Here is a 9,295-nt window from a genome sequence, read left to right as displayed (position 1 = left end):
TGATTACGTTAAAGATCATGCTTATTTACTATATTAAAGATTTTCTATTCATTATACTTAATATCATGCCTATTAACTATATTAGTGATTATGACATTGATTATACTAAAGCTTATGCTTATTTACTACATTAGAAAAAGTTCTCTTCATTATGGTAAAGAGCATGCTTATTGACTATATTAGCAATTATGCTATCCATTATGCTAAAGATCATGATTATTTACTATATTAGCAATTATTCAAAAAGTCATGCTTTTTTACTATATTAGTGATTATGCTAAAGATCATTCCTATTGACTATATTAATGATTATGCTATGGATTGTACTAAAGGTAATTCTTATTTACCATATGATCGATTGTTCTATTGATTATTCTAAAGGTCATGCTTATCTATTATATTAGCGATTATGGTAACGGTCATGCTTATAAGAGCTTTAGTATATTACACTTTTCATTTAATTCACATCAAACAACCACTTTCCACCACTTTTGTCTACGCTTATCTTTTGTCTTTCCCTATCTCATTAATCTCATTCGCATACAATATAGGAGGGAGCGTTGTATATAAATTTTCAATTAAAATTTCTTTCACTCCCAACAACAACACATCAATTGTACACACCAATAACTATTACTTTGGGGCCTTAATTTCACCTTTCTCCTACTTGAATTTCAAACTTGTTAACTTAATTAAATTTTAACTAAACCTCTCAGGAGCTTTGGATCAAATTAAAGCCAATCAAATAAGTAGATACAAGTTACATATGAGGTTGCCAAAAAAAAATAAGCTAAAGGCACAATGGGGCTAACTAGGATTATGCATAATGGTAGGTTAGAAAAAGGGTATAAACATGTGTATGAAAGAAATGCCTATATAATGTCCTAAATCCACACTCTTTATTTTGCTTTGCATACACACCAGTAAAGTTCAAGACATCACATGCACCAAGGAATATGCAACAACCTCACACACACATGGTACATGCTCAACACAAGTAGGATCCTCATAGACTCTTAACCAAACAATCACATGAATTCAATCATTAAGTCAACAAGTACAAGAGTCATAATTATGAGCCTAGCAGTCTCAAAAGTAGTAATTCATACAATAAACACGCTTTAACAACTAAAACACTTACACCATACAGTCAAATATCGCACCAACAAGAACATCCCACTTATCCTAACATATACCTAAAAATAGGAATTTCCCTACCCCATACATAAAATCTATGTTGTCCCCAAAATGTACTTAAAAGTAGAGGTAGAAATACTTCCTGAGGCTACTAGGCCTAGCTAGTAATATCTTTATTCATTAAGACGGTTGTGGGACCCCACACTTATTCTTCTCCATGCTCCTTAGCTCAAGTTTTTTAGTTCTCAGACTTTCGATCAACCCGTGACTCACCCAAAAAAAATAACTATTGAATTAAAAACTAAAATACTAAAAAAACATCCCTTAACTTGGGTTGCCTCCAAAACAGTGCTTGATTTAGTGTCGCGGTATAACCCAATCAACTTTTTCCTCCACCATGATAATATAAATTTTATCCCCAACCGCACATCCTTATTTTTTCTTTGCTCATAGGTTGGTGGTACAAAGATAAAGGAATCGAGTTATGTATGGTGGATGGTAATCCACTTGGCCTTCAAGTGAGGTATGTTTTTATGGTGTTTATCTTGTGCAAAACTAAGAATATAGGATTCTTGTCGCTTATCTTCACACTCTTCCATTATTTCAAATAACTCCACAGACATGTCATCATCTAAACATAATGTAGAAAAGTTCTTTGAATTAGGACCAACCAATCCCACTTCAAAATTTAAACCAACCATAGAACATTCACTTTTATTCACCTTGTCAACTGTGGTCTCAAGAGAAAGATGACAGTTGAATTGCTGAAATTCTTGTGTTTTCTTCATAAATTGGCTAGTACCCTCATTTTCTTTTCTCAATATTTGTGGAGATGATGGTGGTTGCATCTCCTTAACCTGTTCAGCAACCTTAGCTTTTGAGTACTCAGACTTTCTCAAATTATTAGCAACATTTTTTGCAACTGGTTGGGGAGTCAACTCTTTATCTACCTCCTTAGTTGTCTTTCGATATTCTTCATTGAGTTCTTTACCATTTTTCAAAGTGATTTACATTACATCTTTAGTAGGTTCAGTGTCACTTGGAAAATCACCTTAATACTTGGCATTTTGTGACAACTATTTTTCCCCAACCGATTCTCCACTTGCTTCAGAATTTTTTGCTAATTTTTAAGTTCAATAGCTAACTATTCTTGGGTGGCCATGAACTTTTTTAACATCTTCTCTATGTTACTGGCCTATGTGTTTTTCTATTGCTAGAGAAACTGATGATGTTGGTTGTTCCATGATTAAATTGGTAGCTGAGTCTGCCACTTTTGATTGTAGGAGTTCCCATAATATAGCCTTTGAGCATCACCCACAAACAATATTTACTTAGGATTGGCAGCACACATAGTTGAAGTATGACCACTATTGCCACAAACCTCACACCAACCTGTGGTCTGCTCCACGATAGGATAATATCCACCTCATATTGTGAAGGTTCCATCCACGCACTTCCATTAGTATGTAGACAAAAAGCCTTTTCATAGGTCCCCCATAAAAAGAACAAAACTCGTCATCACTGGAAAACCATCTATCCCAGACTGACATATCAAGAAGTGTGATTAAAAAATGAAAATAAAATAAAAATAAAAAATACTAAACTATGTACAACTCAATATAGCTAAACTAAAAATAAGATAGTTGCCCAGTTAGAATTTCGCAACAACGGTACCAAAAATTTGGCATGCCCAAGCACACACACAAGTTTACGTAGTCTTACCAAGTAGTAAAGTTTCCCTTTAGAAGCCAAGTATCGATCCCATAGGGACTTGTTTTAAAAACTATCTAATTCAAGTTTAATGATTAAGATTAAATTTGTGAAATCATTACAAAAAGAGTTTTAGAGTTGTAATTAAAAGTAAATAAAAACGATATGGTAATTAAAGTTCTTGGACTATTAATGGAGTGAAACCCAGGGTTAAGGATCTACGAACAATCATATTAAGATATTTAACTTCATTAGTTATAATACTTATTTTGGTTGTTTATTAGCAAGTTTTATTCCGATCCTCTTAGCTTGTACTTAACTGGACATTACAACTACATCATTGAGCGGGAATGCAATAATCCATTTAGATGCATTAAAATGTCATCCTGCAAGTGAACCATACAAGGATTATAGGTATATCTATATCCTAGATGCTAATTCAAATCCCTTATTTTATAAAATAATAAAAACCTTACCCAATTTATCCTCTTATTCCCCCTCCCGAGTTCACAAAGATAAAAATAGATGTATAATAAGGGTAGATAATCCTTAAAATAGTTATAAAAAGGATAAATAAACTAGAAAATATGATATGAAATCAAAACCTAATCAATTAAAAGAAATAGTAATCATGTTCTTGGCCTTAACCACGGAAAGGGTCTTTTAACAAATCATGGAATAACCGTAATCAAGATAACTTAATACATTGTAAAATCTATAAGTAATATTAATTAATGAAATAAGAAACCTATTTAAAGTGTTTTCCATCCCCTCTCTGATTTTCAAAGTCGTCCAACATGTCTAACATTAACTTCAAGTGTCCTATTTATAGGAGGACAAAACTACCGAAATTAACCTAGGGTCCTCATTATGGAGCTTATAAAGGGAACTAGGGTGTGTGATGCACCCTAGTCATGTAGAAACACTATTTTGGGTCCTTTTTAATCTCTCTTGGTGTATCACTCTCCCTTTATCAATGTAATGGGTCATCAACGCACCAGGGACATCCAAAGTGTTTATGTTACGTCAATACTTGTCCCATGCTTTTGTTGATCCATTCCATTCCTTTTTTTGTTGTTTACACTTGATTTCAAGATTTTATATTTTTCATATATCATCTACAGAAACTTACAAAGAATCATATATCATTAAAAACCACAAATTAGAGCTCAAAACAACACACAATCAATATTGGTGAACTAGAAACTTAAGCTAAGAAGTACTTTCATCCTATTAGCCTTTAGCTTAGTGTTTTGACTTTTGACTTTATTTGATTGAACCTTCAACACAAAAAATAATTTATTCCACACATAAATACACAATAATAACAGTAGGAACTCATTATGCACATTAGAATCATCGAGATCAACTAGAACAACACCTAACTTAAGCTAGTACCACTAGTTTTCTAGTTTTCACCCTAAGTGACCAATTTAAGTACAAAATTATTTGTAAAAAACATTAAAAATTATAATCAAATTCTTAAAAACTTATATTCTCAATTATATCATATTTAACACATTGAGAAAATAAGGTGTCCTCAAAACAAGGTTTAAGCTCGGATAACAACACTGAGATGCATAAATCCACCTCAAATCAGCAGATAGACTTTTACTTAAGAGACCTAGTTGGGGGACTTGGTTGCTAAAGAGAAGTCTTGGCTTCTTAAGAATCCTTTGCTAAAGAGACCAAGGGTCCACTTTAGTAGATGTATCAGCTGAATTTGAAAAAATTCTATGTTTTTGTTGACCTCGTAATTGCAAAATAACTATGATAACTTATCAAATTTGACATTATAGGCTAAACAGCGCCATTGAATTTTCCATCTGAGGTCATTTTAATTACATATGGTCCTCAATATGAAGTAACATTTTTATCAACTTCCTACCAATAGCTTGAAATGAGTTAGGATGCCTTAGGACCTAAACGAAAGTTCCGCTAGACTAAAATTAATGTTTTGGATCTGATGGACTGTCAAAAGTGAAGTGCTAGGCCATCAGTCTAATGTTTTTAATCGATATCCAGTGTTTATCATTGAAGACTTGAAAACACAGAATTGTCTTTAAAACCAAATAAACTACCTGATAAACAAACTGTCAGCTCCAATAAGTAATAAATGACTTAGGGAAGCTATAGTAACTCTAAATGGAAAATGTGTTAAAATATGGAAAATGACCTGCAGGGTCATTATAAAGGGAAGTGGGTTCATTCAAAAACCTATATCTCCAAAAAATATGCCACCATAGTCTATCATGTTATTCCTCTATTGTTTTGATTGTCCTTCTTTTTTACCAATAGTTGGTCAATAAGGGAATTCTCAAAATGCCATGATTTTTACCCATGGAAATAAAGTGAATACCCTCCCAACAAGGGTAACAAATTAGGCTTCATGTTTCTTAAATAGGGGCATCTTAGTTATGAGAAACTCCTATAGTATAATAGTTTTAGTAATATATTTAAAAACTTACTAGTTTTACAAAATAATGTTTTATTATCTCATACTTATAATGTTTCTATTTCCAATTACATTCATGAATATGGTGAATCTTTATACATGAATCTTGTATGTATTTATCTCATGAGTAAAGTTATTTCTACATATTGCATGCATTGCCATATACTCAGCATATTTCGTAAGAATTAACCATATACTCTTTGTGATGTACATCCTATTACGATGTTGGTTCTGGTGTTTGGCGTCAATGATTAGCTGCATTCAATATGGCCTACTTTCTATTAGTTGGTAATTCCTCATATTTTGATGACCTGTGTTTATGATTTCCTTTTAGTAGTTTAGTTTTTGTTTATCTCAACTTTGATGGTTTTCATGATAGATGGAGTCTATCCCAATAAATCTTTAGTGTGTTAGTAGATGTTTTTCTAATATTAGTATTGTTAACATTTTTTTATTCAATTTAGCTCAAATTTATGAGTTTACAACTTTCACATATGTATTTCATAAATTAGTTATTATCTAGTGTTGATTAGATAACATGGGTTAGCTTTAGGGCTACTATTAGTCATAAGAACTATGTGATGTCTAGGAGGTTGTCTTTGGTCATTCCAAACTATGTATGAAATCCTACAGTTTAAAGATTCCTAGTGAGTATGATAAGCCACATTAAGTAGTGTCTAGTTCTTTGGTGTAAAGTGTTCCACAGTTATGAGAGAGAGGCTGAAAGATGATGTAGGAATATTTCCATCTTTCTTTCACTCTATCATACTTTAGTTTTGAACTCTATATATCTTTTAAATCATGTTTTTCAAGCAATATAAAATCTCTCTAAGTAGAGCATACGTTCAGAAAAATAGGAACCAGTTAGTTCCACCACCATGATGTGTTGATCTCTCAAATAAAAATGTATCCTATGTTGAGTTTTGAGCTGCCTTCTAAGTGTTCGATCAGGCCATAAATATGTAGGTTTATCAGTTGGTGGTAGTCCATATTAGGTTGAATGGTGACTTAGCTTTTCTAGGATAAGAGATTTCATGAGGATGAATCCATTTGTATTTTTGGGTCAAAGGTGGGAGAAATTCCACTATTTTATATTGATGAGATAAATAAAATTAATTATATTATGCATGTCACTGAACTATAGAGAATAGAGGTTGCATTATATGAGTTAAAAGACATTGATCATGATTGTTTTAATCTATGGAGGGAAGGTAGATGTGATAAAACAACTATGATGGACTAGAATATGTTTGAAATAACCTTTCTTGACATGTTCTTTCCTTATAAGATGGGGAAAGCTAAAGTGGAGGAGCTAATGAACCACAATCAAGGCTCTATGTTAGTGAAGGAATACTCTCTCATGTTAATTAAACTCTCTAAGTATACTCTAGAGATGGTGGGTGATCCGAGAGCCCGTATGAGTAAGTTCATTACTGGTATGTCTGAATCGGTAATCAAGGAGTTTAGGATGACCATATTAATTAGGGACATGGATATTTTCCAATTGATGACCAATGATGGACAAATTAAAATAGAAAAGTTAAAGTAAATAGAGAGGCAAACAAAGAAGAATAGGATTGGGTATTTTGAGTTCAGTCAGCAAAAGCCAGGTACGGGATCATTCATAGTTGCTACACCATTTGCCAGCCCTACACCAACTTTTAAAAGTACCCTTGCACCTAGATGCTAGTACAAACAATGGCATGTATCACAAAGTTTTAGGTCATAGGACAGTATTAGGGCGGGACACATCCAGCTAGTTTGCAAAAAGTATGGTAGAAATCATTCAGGTGAGTGCTTGCTAGGGAGAGATGTAAGGTGTGGAGAGCTAGGCAACCTTGGCCATGTAGATGGAGATAAAAACTTTCCCATAGACTCAAACCACTACATCAGTGGGCACTCAGACCAACTAGCTCATCAATATGGTGATTTATCTAGTGTTGGTGGCGGTTAATGTTAGAATCAATTTTATGCACTTTCTACCTGCTAAGAGTAGAAGATTTCCTTAGATGTGTTCACTGGTATTCTTCATTTCTTTCATATACATTCTTATATGTCCTTATATTTGGGATCCAATCTTTAAATTATAACACCACTTGTTTTTTTGAATATTGGAGTTACTCCCAAAAGTTCCCTATTATAGTCATTCATAAGGTCACCTCAATAGATTTAATCGAACTAGAGTTAATAGATTTTGATGGAATTTTTGGTATGTATTGTCTCTATTCATGCAATTTCTAAGTTGACTTGGATACCCTTGTTGTAAAGTTTTAGTTTCCTAATGAGTCAGTCGTCTAGCGGGAGGTTAGTACAATGGTACCTAGAGGTCTTTTTATCTCCTATCTAAAGGCTAGGAAGCTAATCTCAAAAGGGTGTATCTACCATTTGGTTTGGGTTATGGATTCAAAGCTCCAAACTCTATACCTCAATTGAATTTTGGTGGTCAATATATTTCTTGATGTATTTTTTGAGAATCTACCTAGAGGTCCTCCTGATAGGGAGATAAAGTTTAGGATTGACATGTTTCTAGATACCCTAAACATTTCCATCCCTCCATATAGAATGGCTCCTGAAGGTCTTAAGAATTTAAACGAAAAGCTTAAAGACCTCTTATATAAGGTTTTTTCAGGCTCAATGCTTCTCTATGGTGTGATCTAGTCTTATTCATGCAAACGGAGGATAGTAAACTTAGGATGTATATAGATTATAGGCAGTTGAAAAAAGTCACCATAAATAATAATTATACTATCCACTGAATTGATGGAAATTTGATCATCTCCAACTTGATCATTTTTTTTCAAAAAATGACCATAGATCAAGATATCATCAGTTGAAAGTCCGGGAGTGTGACATCACAAACACTACTTTAGAACCCAATTTGGAAACTTTGAGTTTGTGGTTGTCTTTTGGAATAATGAATGCTTTTGTAAATTTTACGAATTTAATGAATAGGGGTTTTAAGTAACATCTAGACATGTTGTTCATTGTCATTATTGAAGACATATTGATGTATTCTTAAAATGAGGAAGAACATGCAGTCCATTTAAAAATAGTATTGCAGACCATCAAGGGTCATCAGTTATTTGCAAAGTATTGTAAGTGTGAATTTTTGTTGGGGTGTATTACCTTTCCAGGATATGATTTTAGGAACAGGTATTTATATAGACCATCATAAGATATATATTAAATGCGCACTGGACTACGCCCATTACTCCATCTAATATTAGGAACTTTCTGAGTTTTAATAGTTATTATAGGAGCTTTGTAGAGATTTTTTTTCCGTAGCTTCACCTTTTACTAAGTTGACACAAACGAAGGTGAAGTTCTAATAGTCATACAGGTGTAAGAAAAGTTTTAAAGATTTGAAAGATAGGTTGACTTCAACATTAGTATTAGCTTTGCCAAATTAGATAGAGGCATTATGGTGTATTATGATGCCATTAGCACATGCCTTAGATGAGTTTTAATGTATTATAGGAGATCGATAGCTTAGGACTAAAGACAATTCAAGATCACTGGAAGAACTTTTTTACCTTTAAATTTGAGTTTCCAACAGTAATCTTTTCCCTAAATTGTTTGACACATTATCTATGTGTCATACATGTAGATGTTTACACCGACAATAAGATTCTTAAGTATGTATTCAGCCAAAAGAAGATGAATCTCTTCCAGGGAAGTTGGTTTGATTATTAAAGGTCTATGACATAATTATGCTATACCATTTAGGTAAAACAAACATGATGGCAGATGCTCTAAGTACATTATATATGGGTTGTGTAGCCTATGTTGCAGATAACAAAAAATGAGTTGGTTAAAGATAATCATAGATTAACTCATTTGGGAGTCTGTATGCTAGATGCAAATGATGGTGGTTTTATTATACTTAATAGTCAATGAGTTTTCCCTTCTAGGTGTGGTAAAATAAAATCAACATGATGAATATATGATAAGTCTATTGATTAATGCGGTACGTTAATAGAAGGTGGAGATTTT

This window comes from Capsicum annuum, unplaced genomic scaffold, assembly GCF_002878395.1.
Source record: "Capsicum annuum cultivar UCD-10X-F1 unplaced genomic scaffold, UCD10Xv1.1 ctg5210, whole genome shotgun sequence".
Lineage (NCBI taxonomy): Eukaryota > Viridiplantae > Streptophyta > Magnoliopsida > Solanales > Solanaceae > Capsicum > Capsicum annuum.
The sequence above is the reverse complement of the archived record's forward strand: the minus strand, read 5'-3'. Positions refer to the sequence as shown.